Raw genomic sequence first — 22,724 nt, 5'->3', positions numbered from 1 at the left:
GAGCAGACCATGTTATTAGTATGTATAGATTCTTAGTCTCTGCATGTATGAACAGTTATTACTTCGTACCTATTAGGCATTTTTGTAATAGGTTGTACCTAATTCTGAGCAGTCCGCAGCTCGTGGTCTCGCGGTAGCCTTCTCGCTTCCCGAGCACGGGGTCCCGGGTTCGATTCTCGGCGCGGTCAAAGATTTTCACTTGCCCAGAGATGACGGGTGTTGTTGTGTCATCTTCATCATCATCATTTATCCCCATTACGGTAGGAGGAAGGTAACAGCAAACTACCTCCATTAAGACCTTGCCTAGTGCGGCAGTGAGGGTCTCCCGCATCGTTCCCCTACTCTCTGTTCAAATGGGACTTAACAAATGGTTCAAATGGCTCTGAGCACTATGGGACTTAACATCTATGGTCATCAGTCCCCTAGAACTTAGAACTACTTAAACCTAACTAACCTAAGGACAGCACACAACACCCAGTCATAACGAGGCAGAGAAAATCTTTGACCCCGCCGGGAAGGACTTAACAGCTGAGGTCATCAGTCCTCTAGAACTTAGAACTACTTAAACCTAACTAACCTAAGAACAGCACACATATCCATGCCCAAGACAGGATTCGAACCTGCGACCGTAGAAGTCGCGCGGTTCCGGACTTAAGCGCCTAGAACCGCTCGGCAACCACAGCCGGCTCCCTACGCTCTGTCAAGAAGCATGGGACTTCATTTCCATTTCCAGTTCTGAGTACCTGTATTGTAATGATTCCGGCCAGCTATGCAGTAGTACTCAATGAACCTCTGAGTTATGTTATTGTACCTTTCGTCAGGTAATGTAAGCTTGTCTGAGGAAAGCGAACGCTTGGCATATTTTAGTGCCTTCGATCTAGTCATATTGAATCACCACTGTGGTTCCTTTTGCAATAAGTAAGATGTGAACCTGGCATATTCTCGTTAATGTTGTTGCCCATAACGTCGGATTTGAGTACACGGCCTAAAGCTATTTTGGAAAGTTATTTGGAAAAATTCTCTCATCCTGTTGGAATTCTGAATTGTAACGAAATTCCTTACGCCTCATTATATCTTTCGTTTCTTGCCACTGTATTACTGGCAGAGACTGTGGGCATGATTATTCAGAGTAAACTTTCGTATGAGTGTTCTCAGTGTTATAGTAAGATTGTATTTGGTGTTCTAGCCCACGAGCAATCAAATCATTCTTAATCTGAAATGTGTTTTTAAATTGTTCTCATCCTGTGGCTTGCTCCAGTGCTGTTTTGTTGTGTTATTTTTTTATATTATGATTATTGTCTTTGGAGGCTGTTACCTGGTTTTGGATTTTAATTAATTGTGGTGGTTCTTGCATTTTTCTTGACTGAGAGGGCATGAGTCTATTACTGAGCATCTGTTGTTATTCATCCACTTGTTGGATTTTAGCTCATTGTTCTAATAATTTTCTTTTGTAAGATTGCTTGTAATATAAAATCTCTGTCATGTTGTTTCATCAAAGTTTTAAAATTATGATCACTCACCGCTCAACCTAGATCCATCAGTTCCTGTTGCATCATAATGTTGGTGTCTGACAATTTTATAGTTATCTTTGTTGTTTGAATTCCCTGACATATTAAACTCACCTTCTGGACTGGGTCTCAGATCCGAACCTCAGTTTACTCAAATAGAATTTGAGGGTGGATCGTTGTTTCACCAACACCCAGGCTACGATAAAGACAAAGATTATCAAACGCTTTGTGGCTTTCTCGAGAGCTTTTCTGGTTATTCAGATATTACTCTGCAACTGCCATTTTCTTCTGACCCCACATCTCCTGTAGCTGTGACCCACAAGTCTCTTTAGTAATAGAGACTCTGGGAATTTAAAGGTCATTGTACGCTGGTAATTTAAATATGATGTGGGCTATTACTCGGAGAAGAGAACAGTCAGCGTCTGTAATGGCTCCACTCTGGTAATAGCACAATTAGCAAATTGAGAACTTGACGTAGAACTGTGCTTACTCTACGTTTCCAGAAAGGGATGTAACGACCCACTGGAAGGAGGAAGAGGAACAAGGAATGAGGGAAGATTAGGGCGTGGCGTATCGTCGACGATTGAATGATTGGAGGACAAGCTGAAATAGGGGAAGGAAATCGCCGTGATCTTTACAAAGAAACCATCCTATACTAATTTTAAGTGGTTTAATGAAACAGCAGAAAGGCTAAATGTGGACATCCAGATGGAGAATTAACTCCTATCTTTCCAAATATTATTTCATTGCGCCGCCTCGCTCAGCGAGAGGGGAATGCGTCTGCAAGTAACAGTATTAAGGAACCTCAACACTTTGATATTTCTTTCTGAACTGTGCAGTGCTTGCAATAAAAATTACTTTACACACAATAGAAAGTGTATTGTTCGTTATGTTTTGTCACTGTCAACTCGCCCGCATGAGGTCACGTCGCTTCCTTCTTTAAAGCATTTTCACCTTTAGACTGAAAAAAATAAGTGTGTTTTTTATGTTTCCTATTAACTTTCGTATGAAATGTCGACGACATTACTTCAGTACCTACGTAACTACTATTATAACTACAAAAAAGCTGCACCACACGCAGACTCCACATAAGACAATCCTCAAAGAGAAAATAATAAGGAAAAAATGAGAAAGGCATACATTTATACTTGGTTTATTAATAAACAGTAGAAGCATATATTTTCAGCCCAGAGCTCATCTCACATACATATTCATTGCACGCAAGATTGAGTAGGTCTTTGTCCCTCTTCTATATAAAACACTTATAGTAATCAAACAGTAATCCAATTAAATGCTTAACTGGGCAAGAGAGAATGGATAAAACAGCACTTCCTATACAAGGTTCAGTCCAGTAATAGACTGCAACGATTGTCTTTGACCTGCACATCATACCGTAGTAAACTTTTCGTGCACGAAGTGCTATGATCCTGTTATAAGCTAAAGGAAAATTCTATAGCAGAAACTAGAAAGAATAGATCAAGAAATTTTGCATCGTAGAAAAATCTACTGATTACGAAAAAAACTCTCAAATCCTACACAGCCCTCATCTTTCATTATGTTATGTCAGAATAACACACAGTAATAGACAGTGATCGGTTATCAGTTTTTATATTTCATGATTCGAAAACTAAGCACCAAAATCATGAATGTCACTGTTTTTTTAAAACTCGTCCATGTTGTTGAGAACAAATTTCATTAGTGAGTAAATGTACTGTGAGGCTGTTGTAATAATTCCCAATCTTTTAAAAAGATGCCTACAAGATGTGCGACTATGAACCCCACACATTATTCTAACCACTTTCTTTTGAGCAGTGAATACTTTTTGTCTAAATGTTGAGTTATCCCAAAATATTATTCCATATGACATCAGAGAGTGAAAGTATGCAAAGTATGTAAGCTTACTAATTTCTATATCCTCAAAATTGGCAGTTATTCAGATTGCAAAAGTTGCTGTACCTAGTCGCTTTAGAAGATCCAAAATATGAATTTTCCAATTAAGATTCTCATCTATATGTACACCCAAAAACTTAGTATGCTCTACCCTGTCTACTGACTTCTGTTGATGTGTTATATTTATTGAAGTAACTGTACTTTTTGCAGCAGAAAATTGGATGTATTGCGTTTTTTTCAAAGTTTAGAACTAGCCCATTTGCAGAAAAGCAATTAATGACTTTTCCAAAGATCTTATTTGTATAATTTTCAATTGGAGTTTCTTTTACTGGATTAATAATGATGCCTGTATCATCAGAAAGCAGTGTCAGTCCAGCTTCCTGTTTCAGATAGGAAGAGAGGTCGTTCACATATATCCAGAACATAAGGGACCCATAATTGAACCCTGAGGAACAACTAATGTAATTTCACCCCAGTTAGATGAAGTGGCAAACTTACTTAAATCACTTGACCTATATAAGGAAACTTTTTGCTTCCTGTTCTGTAGGTATGATTTAAACCAGTCATATGCTATTCCATTTATATCATAGTATTGTAATTTCTGTAACATAATGTCATGGTTCACACAATCAAATGCTTTGGACAAGTCACAGAAAATTCCGATTGGTGACATTTTACTGTTTAAAGACTCTTTTATGTGGACAGTGAAATTGTATATTGCTGTCTCTGTGCAACAGCATTTCTGAAATCCGAACTGTGATTTACTAAGTATCCCATTACTGTTTAGATGGCTAACTGCTCTTGAGTATATTACTTTCTCAAAGATTTTTGAAAATGCTGTAAGCAAGGATACTGGCCGATAATTATTGACCTCTGTGGTGTTCCCCTTTTTGTAGAGAGATCTGACAATGGCATATTTTAACCTGCCTGGAAGAATACCTTGAGTTAAGGATGCATGACATATATGACTCAGAACATCAGCTGTAATTGCTCCACGTTATTTTAATATCTTATTAGAGATGTCATCTACTCCAACAGAACATTTATTTTTCAAAGATTTAATAATTTTACTTATTTCACAAGAGGTTGTCAGGCGAAAGTTAATCTGCCTAAATTTTTTCAGAACAGACTCTCCCAAGTACTGTTCTCACCAATTTTTTTCCCCTATACTTAAGTAATGGTTGTTAAATACATTAGCTACTTGTGTACTGTTGCTTAGAATGGTCTCGTTCTCTTTAATAGTAATACTACCTACCCCAGTGGTTACTTTTCCTGTCTCCCTCTTAACAACACTCCATATTGATTTTATTTTACTACTGGAGTTGTTAATTTCTTCTCTAACATACATATTTCTTGATTTCCTTACAACTTTTCTCAGTATGATACAACAATTTTTATAGTGTAAACCTACTTCTGGATCTTTACTAGTTCTTGCTGTCTCATAGTTTTCTTTTCCTTTCTGAAGACACTTTAATACCTGTAGCAATCCAAGGTTTCTTTGAAAAGTGTGTGGTGTTACATTTAGTAATTTTCTTTGGGAAACAATGTTTCAAAAGGGATATAAATTTATCAAGAAATATCTTGCATTGATCATTAGCATTTGGCTCATTATATACATCTCCCCAGTTAACATTTCTTAAGCTTTCTCTGAAGGGCTCTGTAGATACTGGGTTGAGCGACCTCACACTTTTACGTAATGGTTTCCGAACAGTACACGCTGTTAGGTTTTGTAAGTTAATCTATTGTCCATCATGGTCTGACAATCCTTTTACCACAGGGAAAGCCTGTGTTCTTTTTACATCCTCTTTCTGTACAAATACATTATCTATTAGCGTTCTGCTGTCCTGAGCAATACGTGTAGGGAAATTGATCACTGATTCTAAGTTATATGTTGTTAATAACACTTCTAGGTCACTTTTCCTATCAGAATTACTTAGAAATTGTACATTTAAATCACCAGAGATTAATAACTTCTTCTTTTTATCTGACAGACAGCATAATAAGGAGTCAAACTTTTTTATGAACAGCTCCCAGTCTCCTAACGGGGACCTGTACACTGTTGCTAATATCAATACTACATTATCTAGCTGAAGTTCACATGCACAAACCTCAAAGTGCTGATCAAAACAAAATTTGCTTACTTCTACATTTTTGCATTTATACCCTTGTTTTATGAAAATGGCAACTCCTCGTTTATGCATCCTAGATCTACAAGTGTAAGATATTAAATTACTGACACTATCTATGACTACAGGTACATGGTGTTCATACAGACATAGTATATCAACATCATTCTTATTTTTGAGATCATCTAAACTCACTAATAGCTCATCTACTTTATTTTTTATTCCCCTGATATTTTGATGAAGTAAGTTGATACTGCCCTTAGCTTTACTCCTATTTACTGTAGATGAAGTTTCTTTTGTTCTATTTATCTTGATTGTCATCTTGTCTGGTCTTTGGCTTTAACCTGCAAGACCTGTCTGCCTGGACCCATTAACCACAGGTATCACCCCTTGTGTGACTGTGGACCCCCTTACAGTTTCTGCTAATAGAGAAGCTAACTTATTTTTCCCCATACTATTCAGTAGCTAGTTTGTGTGTGGACATGGTGAGTGTAGCATTGTCCGAGGATGAGTGGGTATATATACGAGATTGATGAAGAGTATGAGGAAGCTATTGATGTGGCTGTGAAAGAAATTGTACATAATTTAAGTGAAGAGCTTCAAGAAATATTAACTAAGATAGGTCGTTCTGGGCTAAAGACTGTGTGCGCCGTTGAGATCAGCTGGGAGTTTCGTCTACAGTACTACGGGAACTTACCGAGGTGGACCATTTAGAAAGAAGACAATTATGAAAATGAATGTGGAAAAATTTGACGAACTGTATAATTTAATTGAAAACAAAATATCAAAACTAGATACGCAAATGGGATATCCAGTACCTGCCGTCCAAAACTAGAGGCTACTTTGCTATTTTAACCACTGGTGGCAGCTACCAAACTCTGGTATCATGAAACTTTCTGGCAGATTAAAACTGTGTGCTGGGCCTAGACTCGAACTTGGGACCAATTGCCTTTCGCGGGCAAGTGCTCTACCAACTGAGCTACCCAAGCACGACTCACGCCCCGTCCTCACAGCTTTACTTCTGCCAGTACCTCGTCTCCTACCTTCCAAACTTTGCAGAAGCTCTCCGCGAACCTTGCAGAACTAGCACTCCTGAAAGAAAGGATATTGCGGAGACATGGCTTAGCCACAGCCTGGGGGATGTTTTCAGAATGAGATTTTCACTCTGCAGCGGAGTGTGCGCTGATATGAAACTTCCTGGCAGATTAAAACTGTGTGCCGGGCCTAGACTCAAACTCGGGACCTTTGCCTTTCGCGGGCAAGTGCTCTACCAACTGAGCTACCCAAGCACGACTCACGCCCCGTCCTCACAGCTTTACTTCTGCCAGTACCTCGTCTCCTACCTTCCAAACTTTGCAGAAGCTCTCCGCGAACCTTGCAGAACTAGCACTCCTGAAAGAAAGGATATTGCGGAGACATGGCTTAGCCACAGCCTGGGGGATGTTTTCAGAATGAGATTTTCACTCTGCAGCGGAGTGTGCGCTGATGTGAAACTTCCTGGCAGATTAAAACTGTGTGCCGGGCCTAGACTCAAACTCGGGACCTTTGCCTTTCGCGGGCAAGTGCTCTACCAACTGAGCTACCCAAGCACGACTCACGCCCCGTCCTCACAGCTTTACTTCTGCCAGTACCTCGTCTCCTACCTTCCAAACTTTGCAGAAGCTCTCCGCGAACCTTGCAGAACTAGCACTCCTGAAAGAAAGGATATTGCGGAGACATGGCTTAGCCACAGCCTGGGGGATGTTTTCAGAATGAGATTTTCACTCTGCAGCGGAGTGTGCGCTGATATGAAACTTCCTGGCAGATTAAAACTGTGTGCCGGGCCTAGACTCAAACTCGGGACCTTTGCCTTTCGCGGGCAAGTGCTCTACCAACTGAGCTACCCAAGCACGACTCACGCCCCGTCCTCACAGCTTTACTTCTGCCAGTACCTCGTCTCCTACCTTCCAAACTTTGCAGAAGCTCTCCGCGAACCTTGCAGAACTAGCACTCCTGAAAGAAAGGATATTGCGGAGACATGGCTTAGCCACAGCCTGGGGGATGTTTTCAGAATGAGATTTTCACTCTGCAGCGGAGTGTGCGCTGATATGAAACTTCCTGGCAGATTAAAACTGTGTGCCGGGCCTAGACTCAAACTCGGGACCTTTGCCTTTCGCGGGCAAGTGCTCTACCAACTGAGCTACCCAAGCACGACTCACGCCCCGTCCTCACAGCTTTACTTCTGCCAGTACTTCGTCTCCTACCTTCCAAACTTTGCAGAAGCTCTCCGCGAACCTTGCAGAACTAGCACTCCTGAAAGAAAGGATATTGCGGAGACATGGCTTAGCCACAGCCTGGGGGATGTTTTCAGAATGAGATTTTCACTCTGCAGCGGAGTGTGCGCTGATATGAAACTTCCTGGCAGATTAAAACTGTGTGCCGGGCCTAGACTCAAACTCAGGACCTTTGCCTTTCGCGGGCAAGTGCTCTACCAACTGAGCTACCCAAGCACGACTCACGCCCCGTCCTCACAGCTTTACTTCTGCCAGTACCTCGTCTCCTACCTTCCAAACTTTGCAGAAGCTCTCCGCGAACCTTGCAGAACTAGCACTCCTGAAAGAAAGGATATTGCGGAGACATGGCTTAGCCACAGCCTGGGGGATGTTTTCAGAATGAGATTTTCACTCTGCAGCGGAGTGTGCGCTGATATGAAACTTCCTGGCAGATTAAAACTGTGTGCCGGGCCTAGACTCAAACTCGGGACCTTTGCCTTTCGCGGGCAAGTGCTCTACCAACTGAGCTACCCAAGCACGACTCACGCCCCGTCCTCACAGCTTTACTTCTGCCAGTACCTCGTCTCCTACCTTCCAAACTTTGCAGAAGCTCTCCGCGAACCTTGCAGAACTAGCACTCCTGAAAGAAAGGATATTGCGGAGACATGGCTTAGCCACAGCCTGGGGGATGTTTTCAGAATGAGATTTTCACTCTGCAGCGGAGTGTGCGCTGATATGAAACTTCCTGGCAGATTAAAACTGTGTGCCGGGCCTAGACTCAAACTCGGGACCTTTGCCTTTCGCGGGCAAGTGCTCTACCAACTGAGCTACCCAAGCACGACTCACGCCCCGTCCTCACAGCTTTACTTCTGCCAGTACCTCGTCTCCTACCTTCCAAACTTTGCAGAAGCTCTCCGCGAACCTTGCAGAACTAGCACTCCTGAAAGAAAGGATATTGCGGAGACATGGCTTAGCCACAGCCTGGGGGATGTTTTCAGAATGAGATTTTCACTCTGCAGCGGAGTGTGCGCTGATATGAAACTTCCTGGCAGATTAAAACTGTGTGCCGGGCCTAGACTCAAACTCGGGACCTTTGCCTTTCGCGGGCAAGTGCTCTACCAACTGAGCTACCCAAGCACGACTCACGCCCCGTCCTCACAGCTTTACTTCTGCCAGTACCTCGTCTCCTACCTTCCAAACTTTGCAGAAGCTCTCCGCGAACCTTGCAGAACTAGCACTCCTGAAAGAAAGGATATTGCGGAGACATGGCTTAGCCACAGCCTGGGGGATGTTTTCAGAATGAGATTTTCACTCTGCAGCGGAGTGTGCGCTGATATGAAACTTCCTGGCAGATTAAAACTGTGTGCCGGGCCTAGACTCAAACTCGGGACCTTTGCCTTTCGCGGGCAAGTGCTCTACCAACTGAGCTACCCAAGCACGACTCACGCCCCGTCCTCACAGCTTTACTTCTGCCAGTACCTCGTCTCCTACCTTCCAAACTTTGCAGAAGCTCTCCGCGAACCTTGCAGAACTAGCACTCCTGAAAGAAAGGATATTGCGGAGACATGGCTTAGCCACAGCCTGGGGGATGTTTTCAGAATGAGATTTTCACTCTGCAGCGGAGTGTGCGCTGATATGAAACTTCCTGGCTGATTAAAACTGTGTGCCGGGCCTAGACTCAAACTCGGGACCTTTGCCTTTCGCGGGCAAGTGCTCTACCAACTGAGCTACCCAAGCACGACTCACGCTCCGTCCTCACAGCTTTCTAATTTCTAGAGTACTGTTGACCTCAGATGTTAAGTCCCATAGTACTCAGAGCCATTTGAGCCATTTTTAAGTCACAGAAATTATGTGACCTAACATCACGAAAGGTGACAATTAATTGAATATCTGTTTACTGACTTACCTGTGCTCACGGTTTTCATTGTTCACGTTCAGACATTAACAACCGAAAACCGATTTCCCCAAAAACCGTCGGCTGCAGTGAATCATGGTAGTTTTGGTACGCAGATGTCAGCAGCACCCGCTCCGCTCGACTTTGATGAAATCACCTTCGATAGTCCACGGCCTTACGTTGCATTTATAGCCGTTATACAGGCTATCGAAAAAAGCATGTCGGGAACTGTGATGTGTGATCCCTACTTCCAGTAAGTCGCTCTATAACGTCATCATAGAACGCTCGCTCTTCGCGTTGTTGCCATAATCACAATGACGTATATTCTATAATAGTTTGTAGGTCACGTAAATTTCAAAATAAATCTATATTGTCCGCACTGCGTTTTATACTAGCAGTTGGTTCTGACTGCTGTTCTTCGGGTATTGAAGACATTTTGCAAGGGGGGTATGAGACGCATAACGGTAGTTCCTCCCTCAACAGCGTCAAGCGCTCTACTAGCGGCCAATACCTTTTAAGACACTTTCAGTAATGGCTGCCACTAGATCACGTGACCATGTTACTGGCCATCTATCATCCACTAAATTCAAAACTGCTTGAGTTTGCTGGCCGCTAGTAGCTTATTTGGCGGTGGTACGGGAGAACCATTACACACGGGGACTGTGAAGGGACAGTTACTAGTGGCCAGTATTGGCTACGGTATTTCTACTGGCCGCCACTACTGTCCCTATGTGCAGGGGGCTTAACAGTCGTGTCTTTGCATCTACTGTGATTCATGGGTTCTTATAGAGTTGATACTGTTTTTCACTGGTGCTTATTTCGCAAGCACCACAATCGCATTCTGCCACATATATCTTCTGCAGTATTTTGCGTTCCCATGCATCCAAGGCAGTTCTGACTTGCTGTGTTATTGTCCATGTTTCGGATCCAGATATAACAACAGGTTTTATAATCGTTTTGTAAACTGTCTCCTTCAGATGTTTTAAAACGTTGAAGAATCGCACTATGTTAAGGGAGCTGTAATACCACTTGTTACCTATAGCTATTCTTGACTTTATCTCTGTTGCTACCATATTATATTGGGTAACCGTTCCTCCCAAACAGTTGAACCGATTTACTCTTTCAAACCCTAAAAACAGCTCAACGCCTGCCCACCTTGTTTCGTTTCGGGTGGTGGTCATATTTTTCATTTTTACCTTACTTATGACCAATCCAACTGCACCTGCTTCGCGTTCCAAAACTACACAGTCTCTGTTTCTCCCAAGCATGGCTATGTCTTCTGCACATGCCATATTCTGAGATGTGCTGTTGAAAATAGTACCATCTGTCTTGTTTGGTAGTTTTCGCACGACAGCCTCCAGAACCAACGCAAATAACGTCGCTGATACAGAATCTCCTTGCTTAAATACTTGAAAGAGCGAAAAATTATTGGAATATTTGCCATTAGCTTTTATTTTGCAGTTGATGTTGCTCAGGGTCATTTTTACGAGTTTTAAAGTTGGTATCTCCACGTCCCGTAACGCCTTGAGAAGGTCGTGATCGTACTTCGCTTATTGGTGGACAATGTGCGACAGCGTCGAACTCCTTTCAGAATTCTAGGAAAACTCTACCTAACAGTTCACCTGTTTTCTAGCTGTTCACCTACATCTACATTTCCCAAGATATTGCGTTAATTACGTTATGTTTCCACGATTTAGTGTTATTTTTTTTATTTTTCTCTAATGTATAGAAACATATTAACAGAATCTTCCGTCGGTTCTTGGTAGAACAACATTATAATAAATGAACAGCACCAGTTTTCTTTTGTTCTACAATATTACTTTTATTGCTAACCGGTTTTCGGCTTACAAGGTATACAGGAGGTATACTGTTGCAGCCTTGTCTAGTACTAATTTTATTTTATTTTATTAGTTTTGTTTATTAATAGATACTGTTATGTAGCCATGCTATTCCTATTTTGTGCTAAAGGTTTTCCTATCAACTTCATTGTTATTTATGTACTGTTCAGTTTTTAATATTTCATTGCAAAGATGTTACTTACTGCATGTTTCTACTTCAGTCTAGATGTGTTACTTCTCTTCCAATGTTGTCTGCTAACATTTAACTTCTTTGGTGATAATACTCAGTAAATGTCTGAAGATGGCCTTGTAAGCCGAAAACCGGTTAACAATAAAAGTAATATTGTAGAACAAAAGCAAACTGGTGCTTTTCATTTAGTATAGAAACATGTTTGCTCTGAACACGTGAAACATGTATATCTGCGCAAAGATTTATATTCGGCTACGGCGATGATGATTCCGAGACGGTTCCCTCTTTGTCCAATGCATTGGCTGTGTCACCTGGGAACCCCATTCACTCTTGCTGGCGTCTCGAAACCCTAAGTTTATTGCCCGACTGTTTGAGCTGTGACCCGTGTGCTGTTTAGGCGCCATCTGCTCAGCATTGCCGCTGAGGGGCGCACCTGTGTAAAGCAAACTAAGTCGTTACCTCCTGAGGCCTTCGCGCTTGGCGGAATGCGATGATACTTTCTTAAAGATACGGAGTGCAATTCTGCATTCATCTCGTGACATCACCACTTAGGCATTCCTGCTCCGACACTGCGAAGAAGAGTATCCGTAGAAAACAACCTTTACATTCGTAAACACCCTGACGCCGTGTGAAACCGGTATTTGGCGGCGGTGCACGATACCTGTGTGCAAACAAACAAGCCACAGAACAATGTTTACATTCTGCGGAACTTTTTGGATATTGAAGCGCTTATTTTATTTCGCATTTTTCAGTTTTTATGTGACGTACAAAGCAGTACAGAGTACAAAGGTTAAAAAATAAATCATTATTGGACAAAACGCTAGTACGTGATTTCTCCACGTTTGACAGTAATTCATAAGCCTCATTAGCCTCCAACGACTGGGATAAGTATGCCATCGATAATACACTAGTGTTTTTACATGTAATATACAGTCTCCTTCCTGTCTTTATTGAGCGATTAGGGAGTTCCCATATGATGAACTTTTACTCACCGTGGACCTGGATGTCACTTATAACTTCACAATGTCGCCTTAATGTGGGACAAGATAACTTATGCACGCCATTCTGCCTGAGTTTCTGTGTGTTAAGTGTTTGGTGTTCCCTTCACAGTCGGGAAGGTCTAACCAGATCATCAGCGTGCTAAACGGTTATAGTAAATCATTGACCTGTTATGTGAAACCGATTCATGTCTGACTTTCCTCCCCGTCTCACAAGCTTGTAACCTACACTGTACGTAATACACCTCATCGGCCTAAATAACAATTAGGTAGAAGTTGCACCGTCATACTTGTTCCTCATTCAACGGCTTGTCTCTGTTGCTCGCCTGCTTTTGGTGAACACAAAGTATGCTACATGTGTCACGTGCTAGTAACGGGTGTATTAATGCAGTATCGATCCACAGCCCCTGAAATGTACCATAGACACTACGTCAGGGATACTGCTGTCCACTTTGGGCACAGAAGCATCTACATCCATACTCCGCAAGCCACCTGACGGTGTGTGGCGGAGGGTACCTTGACTACCTCTATCGGTTCTCCCTTCTATTCCAGTCTCGTATTGTTCGTGGAAAGAAAGATTGTCGGTATGCCTCTGTGTGGTCTCTGATCGCTCTGATTTTATCATCATGGTCTCTTCGCGAGATATACATAGGAGGGAGCAATATACTGCTTCACTCCTCGGTGAAGGTATGTTCTCGAAACTTCAACAAAAGCCTGTACCGAGCAACTGAGCATCTCTCTTATAGTGTTCCACTGGAGTTTATCTATAACTTCCGTAACGCTTTCGCGATTACTAAATGATCCTGTAACGAAGCGCGCTGCTCTCCGTTGATCTTCTCTATCTCCTCTATCAACCCTATCTGGTATGGTTCCCACAACAGTGAGCAGTATTCAAGCAGTGGGCGAACAAGTGTACTGTAACCTAACTCCTTTGTTTTCGGACCGCATTTCCGTAGGATTCTTCCAATGAATCTCAGTCTGGCATCTACCTTACCGACGATTAATGCTATATGGCCATTCTATAGCAAGTGTATGTACTTGCTAGCTAGTGAGAACAGTACGAAACAATCTGTAGCCCTACCCAGGATACCTGATTCTTTCAAGAATCGAGCTCCCATGTACAAAACAACTTCAAACGTCCGAATGCAGCTGTTTTTCAGGCATTTCAATGCTCATGACGTCGTATCTCTTGAACTAAATGTTGTGCTATGATATAACTTTGCAAGTACATACAGTAGTCTATGTGGACACTGCCTGCAAAAGCATTGCAAATAGAGTAAGTCACCACTAAGTAATAAATGAAAAGGTCGCACAAAACTGTCCGATATCCCGCGTGCGGCCGACCGCACACTCCTGTGACTCCTGTAATGTTGGAACGTGCGGATACTCTCATTCAAGGCAACTGACGGATCACAAACACTTCACGCGTCTGTTGGTAGCGCTGACACAGTTGTTCACTAGTTGCAGTACTCAAAGATGTATTCCCGCTGGGTTCCTCGACGCCTAATGGAAGAGATGGATTCATCGCTTCGAACTGGAAACAAAACAACAATCCATGGAGTGCCGCCAAATCATCTCTCCTCCGAAGGAAAAGTTCAGAGCCGCACCGTCAGCCGGTAAAGTCATGGCGACGGTCTTCTGGGACTCCGAAGGGGTCATTCTGTTTGATATCCTCCCTCATGGTGCAACAATCAGTTCTAAAGCGTACTGTGGTAGCCTCAGGAAACTGAAGAAGCGACTTCAGCGTGTTCGTCACCACAAAAATGCGAACGAACTTCTCCTCCTCCATGACAATGAGAGGTTTAAAATAGATTTGTGCGCCTGGGAGGTTCTCAGAGAACTTCATTGGGCTGTTGTTCCTCATCCACTTTACAGCTCGGATCTCGCTCCTTTGACTTCCACCTGTTTGGCCCAGTGAAGGATGCACTCTGCGGGCAGCAGAATGTGGATAATGGGGAGGTTATTGATGTACCAAGACGTTGGATCCATTGTCGTCCAAAAGAGTGGTATCATGGGTTCGTACAGGCCATCTCCGTAAGGCCCTCGCATTCAACAGAGATTTTGTTGAGAAACTGTGTTCTGTGACCAGAAGCGATGAGAATAATGTGGTGTATTGGAACCTGAATGAAACCAACTAGCTTGCAGAAAAAATTTGTTGCATTACCTATTGAACGCCTCTCGTATGATGATATAGGGCACAATCCAGATAGCTATTTCGGAGAGTTTGATGACGAAAAGAGGAGAGATGACCTTCTCCCAGTGTTTTGGAGAGGCACAGCGGTATGACTCCTGGCGTCATGGTGTGGGAATCCATCGGCTACATCTTAACTTAGCAGCTGGTAGTGATAGAGTAAACTCTGATGTCACAACAGTAAGTCAGGGACAGCGTACATACCCGTGTGTTACCTCTCATGCGACAGTACAGAAGGGCTATTTTTCAAAAGGATAATATACACCTTCACACAGGGTGCGTGTTTTTGTGAACTTGCTGCTTGATGTAAAGGCCAGCAAGATCCCCATATCTACCCCTTGCACGAAGGAAGATGTTTCGCACCAATTTGGACATTAACCCCGACCCTATGCGTTTCCAGGATATCAAGAGTCGCTTACAACAGTTGTGGGCAGGCTTGCCTAGGGAGAGGATGCAACGGCTTCGTGACACCCCAACCTGCGTGCATACAGGCCAGAGATGGTGAAAAGTCATAAGTGGACTCATACTGTCAAGCTCTTTGTGAGTTTGACTCGATTTTGTTATAACTGAAATAACATCATACACCGCCTCAAACTGTGAAGTATCGTTTCGTTTCCTCCTTCGCTTCTGGGTGCTTAACTTGTTTTGTCTGGTAGTGTATGTAAGTAAATAGATATGAACACAAGTAAAAGAACCTGTTACATGTGTGGCAAACCACGGATAGATAGCTCTCGTTTCCGTTTTATCTAAAAACTTTCTAACACGTAAGTTCACAAAACAACACTCACAAAACACACACCGAGCGAGATGGCGCAGTGGTTAGACACTGGACTCGCATTCGGAAGGACGACGGTTCAATCCCGCGTCCGGCCATCCTGATTTAGGTTTTCCGTGATTTCCCTAAATCACTCCAGGCAAATGCCGCGATGGTTCCTCTGAAAGGGCACGGCCGACTTCCTTACCCACCCTTCCCTAATCCAATGAGACCGATGACCACGCTGTCTGGTCTCCTTCCCCAAACCAACCAACCAACCAACCAACAAAACACACAGACATACCTTTATCCAGGGTAATGTTACTAAACATTGTTGTTGTTGTTGTTGTTGTTGTTGTGGTCTTCAGCCGAGAGACTGGTTTGATGCAGCTCTCCATGCTACTCTATCCTGTGCAAGTTTCTTCATCTCCCAGTACAAGCAGTAAAGGAAACAAAAGAAAAATTCGGAGTGGGAATTAAAACCCATGGAGAAGAAATAAACATTTTGAGGTTCGCCGATGACATTGTAATTCTGTCAGAGACAGCAAAGGACCTGGAAGAGCAGCTGAACGGAATGGACAGTGTCTTGAAAGGAGGATATGAGATGAACATCAACAAAAGCAAAATGAAGATAATGGAATCTAGTCGAATAAAGTCGGGTGATGCTGAAGGATTTAGATTAGGAAATGAGACACTTAAAGTAGTAAATGAGTTCTGTTATTTGGGGAGCAAAAAACTGGTGATGGTCGAAGTAGAGAGGATATAAAATGTAGACTGGCAATGGCAAGGAAAGCGTTTCTGAAGAAGAGAAATTTGTTAACATCGAGTATAGATTTAAGTGTCTGGAAGTCGTTTCTGAAAGTATTTGTATGAAGTGTAGCCATATATGGAAGTGAAACATGGACGATAAATAGTTGGGACACGAAGAGAATAGAAGCTTTCGAAATGTGGTGCTACAGAAGAATGCTGAAGATTAGATGGGTAGATCACGTAACTAACGAGGAGCTATTCAATAGAATTGGGGAGAAGAGAAATTTGTGGTACAACTTAACTAGAAGAAGGGATCGGTTGGTAGGGCATGTTCGGAGGCATGAAGGGATCACCAATTTAGTATTGGAGGGCAGCCTGGAGGGTAAAAATCGTAGAGGGAGACCAACAGATGAATACACTAAGCAGATTCAGAAGGATGTAGGTTGCAGTTGGTACTGGGAGATGAAGAAGCTTGCGCAGGATAGAGTAGCGTGAAGGGCTGGATCAAACCAGTCTCTGGACTGAAGACCACAACAACAACTAATAAACATTAGTTTTGTGTCAAACAAAGAGGAGTGCTGCAAACAAAAGTAAAAAGGTGGTTCAAATGGCCCTGAGCACTATGGGACTTAACTTCTGAGGTCACCAATCCCCCAGAACTTAGAACTACTTAAACCTAACTAACCTAAGGACATCACACACATTCATGCCCGAGGCAGGATTCGAACCTGCGACCGTAGCGGTCGCGCGGTTCCAAACTGAAGCGCCTAGAACCGCTCGACCAGAACGGCCGGCCAAGCATACGTAAAACTTGGCTACAAACATAACTGCATCACCCTGGAAAATACGCCAGCAGACAGCACTTCTAGATGTAAGCGGACGTCAGACACAAACGGTGGAAGTAAGCGAAAGCCGTATGGCAAAATACACACTCATTTTTAGTAGGTGCCAAGTCGAAGTATCTTCAACAACTTGAAGAAAGTTAGGAAAGACAGAAATATCTTTTACAGAAACAGGACAATCAGGCAATAAAGCTGAAGCAACGCACTTCGTTAACTGAATGTCAGACGATGGAAGCGCTGATAGCTGTACGGTCTCTGTTACTAATTGTCGCGCCCACGTGCAGTAGGTTCAATTAAGTTCTCGCTTGCTTTTTAAATGAGATGCGCCCCCTGCCTCATTGTATGTAAATAGAGCATATCTTATAACGCACTGAAAATCTGTACAGTTACTCAAGACTGAATAGATTGCAGAGCAAGGTCGGCACGTAACCTCTGTAGTCAAAATGACTAAGAATTCTTTTATATGGAAATCGGATTATTACATGTTGTTCGATAAAAAGTGTTAGTTTCATAAGTATAATAAAAAATATGCTATAATTAACTCTTTTTAAACTTCCATGATGTTAGAATATATCCTCAGAGTTAGTTATTACATTTCGAAAGCGTTACCTATGCTTTGATTACCACAATGTACCCAGTATTAATTCTTTGTATTAATAAAAAAATATGCTATAATTAACTCTTTTTAAACTTCTATTATGTTAGAAGATATCCTCAGAGTTAGCTATAACATTTCGAAAGCGTTACCTATGCTTAGATTAACACACATGTACCCACTATTAATACTTTGTATTAATAATGAATGATATTGCCACTAAACTTCCTGCACGGCGATTTTCAAAATGGATTTATTTATAGTGGCAAATCGTAAAATGCCTTGTTCAAGCCCATAAAACTCACTCACGTGCAGAAAAGCACGCGAGCACCTAGTTTTAGAAAACAATGTCGCCTTGGTTTGTGACAGGCCTTACCAATACATAAAATACTAACCGGCTTTACGTCAAAGAATTCACTCTTTATCATACATAAAATATAACATACCTGATAAATGAAACATATTTTCATTTATTTCTGCATTTAGTCATCGTAAATCTTCCACAATTTATGTTGTTTCATATTATGTCGATACATTTCCTACTTATTTGTGGCGATGCACTATACGAAATGTACCGGGAAAGCTTCGCAAGACATATTAGTTTATTTTTCTTTGAATTAGTACGCCAGTTTTTCCAATTCTCTCTTACCAGTTGGCCACATTAATCGCTTTAAATCAATAAGAGCTCCTCAATCACATATAAACTCTACGCAAAGCATAAAAATTATCTTTTTAGAAGCCAGTCTAATGCACACAGGAAAGGAGTTTTTTATATATACTCTCACTCACAGACAACACATCTCTATCACTTTAATACGCTCTTGCACAGTAGTGGGACTATGTGTTGCCTGGGGACCGAGGATATTTGCTTCTGATGATACGATACGACCCACTATTTCTAGTAGTAGTAGTAGCTTTATTAAACCGTAGATCTCTTTTTGCAAGGATATAGGATATGTCAAAGTATTTACAAATTTAGCTCAATTTAAAATAAGATAATTCGTATGCACATATATTTACAGACTTCTAGTTAGAGGCAATCATTAGATTTATTCCTGTTATATAATACATGTTTTCCAAACAACTTATTAAATAATGTAATGCCACACTGTTCACTCGTATGTCACTATCAGTCATTGCACACACTATACACACATTGTTCCATAACACTTCGCTCACTACACACACACACACACACACACACACACACACACACACACACACACACACAAACACACTGGTGATCTCTGGGCTACTTCCTGTACCGCAACTTCCCATTTGCTACCCTGAAAAACTGAGTCAGCTTCCCTCCATAATGAATGAGATGTTGAGCTCAGAAAGAGGAAGATGTGTTAGTATTGTGCTATGCATAGCTTAGCGGTAAATATTTCTAGAAAGGAAAAAAGACGGAAAAACACATAAAGTGAAGGTGTTATGTGGAATGTTGGATATTTTATAATCATTAATATTATTATTATTATTATTGTATAACATTTTTTAATCAAACCACTACTCTGTTTTAGCTAAGTAATCCTTCAATGTATAAATGTATTGCATAACAGGTACTTTTTAAATAAGTATATTATTGCAATTTCTTTAATCTCTTTTGGTAATTTATTGTACAGTTTTATTCCTTGGTAGAAAATGCTGTTTTGAGTTTTATGTTTATTTTTTCTTGGTAAATGTAAGTTGAGTTTATCTCTTGTTGTATGGTCATGGACAGAGCTGTTTGTGCAGTAATTATCAATGTTATTTTTGATGTGTACAGCTGACTGGTGAATGTATTCACATGGAGCAGTTAAAAACCCCAGTGTTTTGAATAGATCTTTACAACGAGCTCGACTAGTACTTTTGGTTATTATTCTTATGACTCTTTTCTGGAGTTTGAAAACTGTGTTCGTATTTTCTGCATTTGTTCCCCAAAAAAGAATGCCATAGCTAAGAAGTGAGTGTACATATGAATAATATTTAACTAAAAGATACTGCATGTCACACACTGATGATAGGATTCTAAGGGCATAAAATGCTGATGACATTCTGTTTGCAAGTACCTTTGTGTGTTCACACCACTTCAACTGAGAATCAATATTCATTCCTAGAAATTTTGCGTTTGTTACACAGTCTATAGAGGTGCCATCAACATTTAATTTAACATTATCATTTTTCCTCTTCAAACTGAAATTCATGGCATTAGTTTTCTTTATGTTCAATGTCACTTTATTGCTTATTGACCAATCATAAACTTCCTTGAGAGTTTCATTTGCTTTCTCGGCAAGGAGTTCTCTTATTTTCTCAGTGACTATAATATTGCTGTCATCAGCGAAGAGAAGTTTTTCACCATGAGTAACACTACTGGGAAAGTCATTGATGTATGTCAGGAACAGTATTGGTCCTAATATGCTACCTTGCGGAATCTCTATATTAATGTATTTTGGTTCTGATAAGTGTTTTACTAAATGCTTGGATCTATTTGAAGTATATGTCATCTCTACTCTTTGTACCCTATCTGTTAGGTATGATCCAAACCAATCATTATCTACCCCTCTTATTCCTAATGCTTGTAATTTATTTAATAGAATCGTGTGGTCGTCTGTATCAAACGCCTTAGAAAGATCCAAAAATATGCCTGTGACACACTCAAAATGTTCAGATGTGTGTGAAATCTTATGGGACTTAACTGCTAAGGTCATCAGTCCCTAAGCTTACGCCGGCCGCAGTGGCCGAGCGGTTCTAGGCGATTCAGCCTGGAACCGCGCGACCGTTACGGTCGCAGGTTCGAATCCTGACTTGGACATGGATGTGTGTGATGTCCTTAGTTTAGTTAGGTTTAAGTAGTTCTAAGTTCTAGGGGACTGATGACCTCCGCTGTTAAGTCCCATAGTGCTCAGAGCCATTTGAACCATTTGAACCTAAGCTTACACACTACTTAACCTAAATTATCCTAAGGACAAACACACACACCCATGCTCGAGGGAGGACTCGAACCTCCGCCGGGACCTGACACACTCATCTTTATCAAGAGCATCAAGTACAGCTTTTGTGAATTCTACTATGGCTGATTCCGTATTTTTGCCACTTCGGAAACCAAACTGTGATTCGCTTAAAAGATTGTATTTATTCAGGTAATTCATTAATCTGTCTCTCATAATTGCTTATATTATTTTTGAGAATGGTGACAGCAGGGAAATGGGCCGGTAATTTTCTATGTGTTCTGCATTCTCTTTCTTAAGCAAAGTTACACCTCTTCCCTGTTTTAACTGCTCAGAAAATGCCCCTGATGTGAAGGATTCATTTATCATATTTGTTAAGAGGCCTTGTATAATCGCTATACATTCTTTCAGTACACATATTGGTACTTCATGTAAGTCTACTGACTTTTTATTTTTTAGTTTTTGAGCAGTTTTATTGACTTCATTCTCTGTGATTGGAAGTAACATCATTGTATTTAGTGCAACATTATTTACAGACGTTATATTTGTTTGGTGGAATTTTTGCTGTAACTTCTCCGCAATACTTGAAAAATGCTCGTTTACATAGTTTTCTAAGAGTTGCGGATCATTTATTACCTTATCCCCCTCCCTTAGCAGTATGCTATTCTGCGTTTGTTTGCCTCTCCCTGTTTCCTTTTTTATAACATCCCAGACTGCTTTGCTTTTATACTCTGCATTATATATTATTTTATCATTAAATGACTTTTTTGCAGCAATCGGCACCTTCCTGTAGATCTCTTTGTGTCTCCTGACAACATGCGCTACACTTACCAACGCAGAACCTCTATGAGAGAAGTAAGGCTAAAATCAATCCTCTGTAGTTTTTCTGTATCACCGGGGTATGGTAGAGCTATACTGACAGTTTTCTCACACATCTGTTCTAAAAACTGATTCATTGTCTGTCAGTCCTTGTGAAATATCTTATAGGAGAATTGCTCGCCAATTTTTTCTTCCATTGCGATGCACAATGCTAATTAATGAATAGCTGCGGAAAAAACTGATGGGAAGAACTCACTTCTTTCTTACAGTGTATTTATAGATTGGTATAGGCATAAACAGAAATTGTTCACCTGTAAACTCACAAAGTAAAATTATCCTGGTGCCCAAGGTACGAGAGAGTGCTGAAAATTAATACCTCCGAATTTTTTATTCTGTTCGAAATATCGGTTGAGGTGTTATATGTCATGCATATTACTCGGTTGACTTTCCTGCTCTACTGAAGCAAGCTGCAACCCTTTGACGCTGGAGGGCTCCGAATTGTGCGTGTAAAATGGCGGTGCTTAACATAAGATGTCGGATTATGCTATCTAGACAGCAAAATAACCCATGATGGACAGAGCAAGGAGAACATCAAAAGCAGACTAACACTAGCAAAAAGGGAATTTCTGACCAACAGAAGTCTACTAGTATCAAATATAGACATTAATTTCAGGAAGAAATTTCTGAGAATGTATGTTCCGAGCACAGCATTGTATGGTAGTGAAATAGGGACTGTGAGAAAACTAGAATAAAAGAGGATCGAAGCATTTGAGATGTGGTGCTACAGAAGAATGTTAAAAATTAGGTGGGCTGATAAGGAATGAGGTGGTTGTCCGGAGAATCTGAGAGGAAAGAAACGTATGGAAAACACTGACAAGTAAGAGGGTTGACAGAACAGTAATGCCTCCACCTTCGTAACTCTTCAACAGTTGGCAGCATTGGTATGCGGCACGTACTGGCTTGTTCCGTAGCCTCTTCTCTACAGCTCCAGTTGGCGGGAAGCCTTAGCATTGAACGGTTGTGTTGTTACAGTGTAAAGTATGGAACCCTGCGCAGACTGTCGGTCAATGCGGTCTAAGCAACGTGCAGTCATTGAATTCTTGACAGCAGAAGGTGTCACTCCAAAGGAAAATCATCAGAGAATGAA

The sequence above is a fragment of the Schistocerca serialis genome, chromosome 5 (genome assembly GCF_023864345.2).
Source record: "Schistocerca serialis cubense isolate TAMUIC-IGC-003099 chromosome 5, iqSchSeri2.2, whole genome shotgun sequence".
NCBI lineage: Eukaryota > Metazoa > Arthropoda > Insecta > Orthoptera > Acrididae > Schistocerca > Schistocerca serialis.
The sequence above is the reverse complement of the archived record's forward strand: the minus strand, read 5'-3'. Positions refer to the sequence as shown.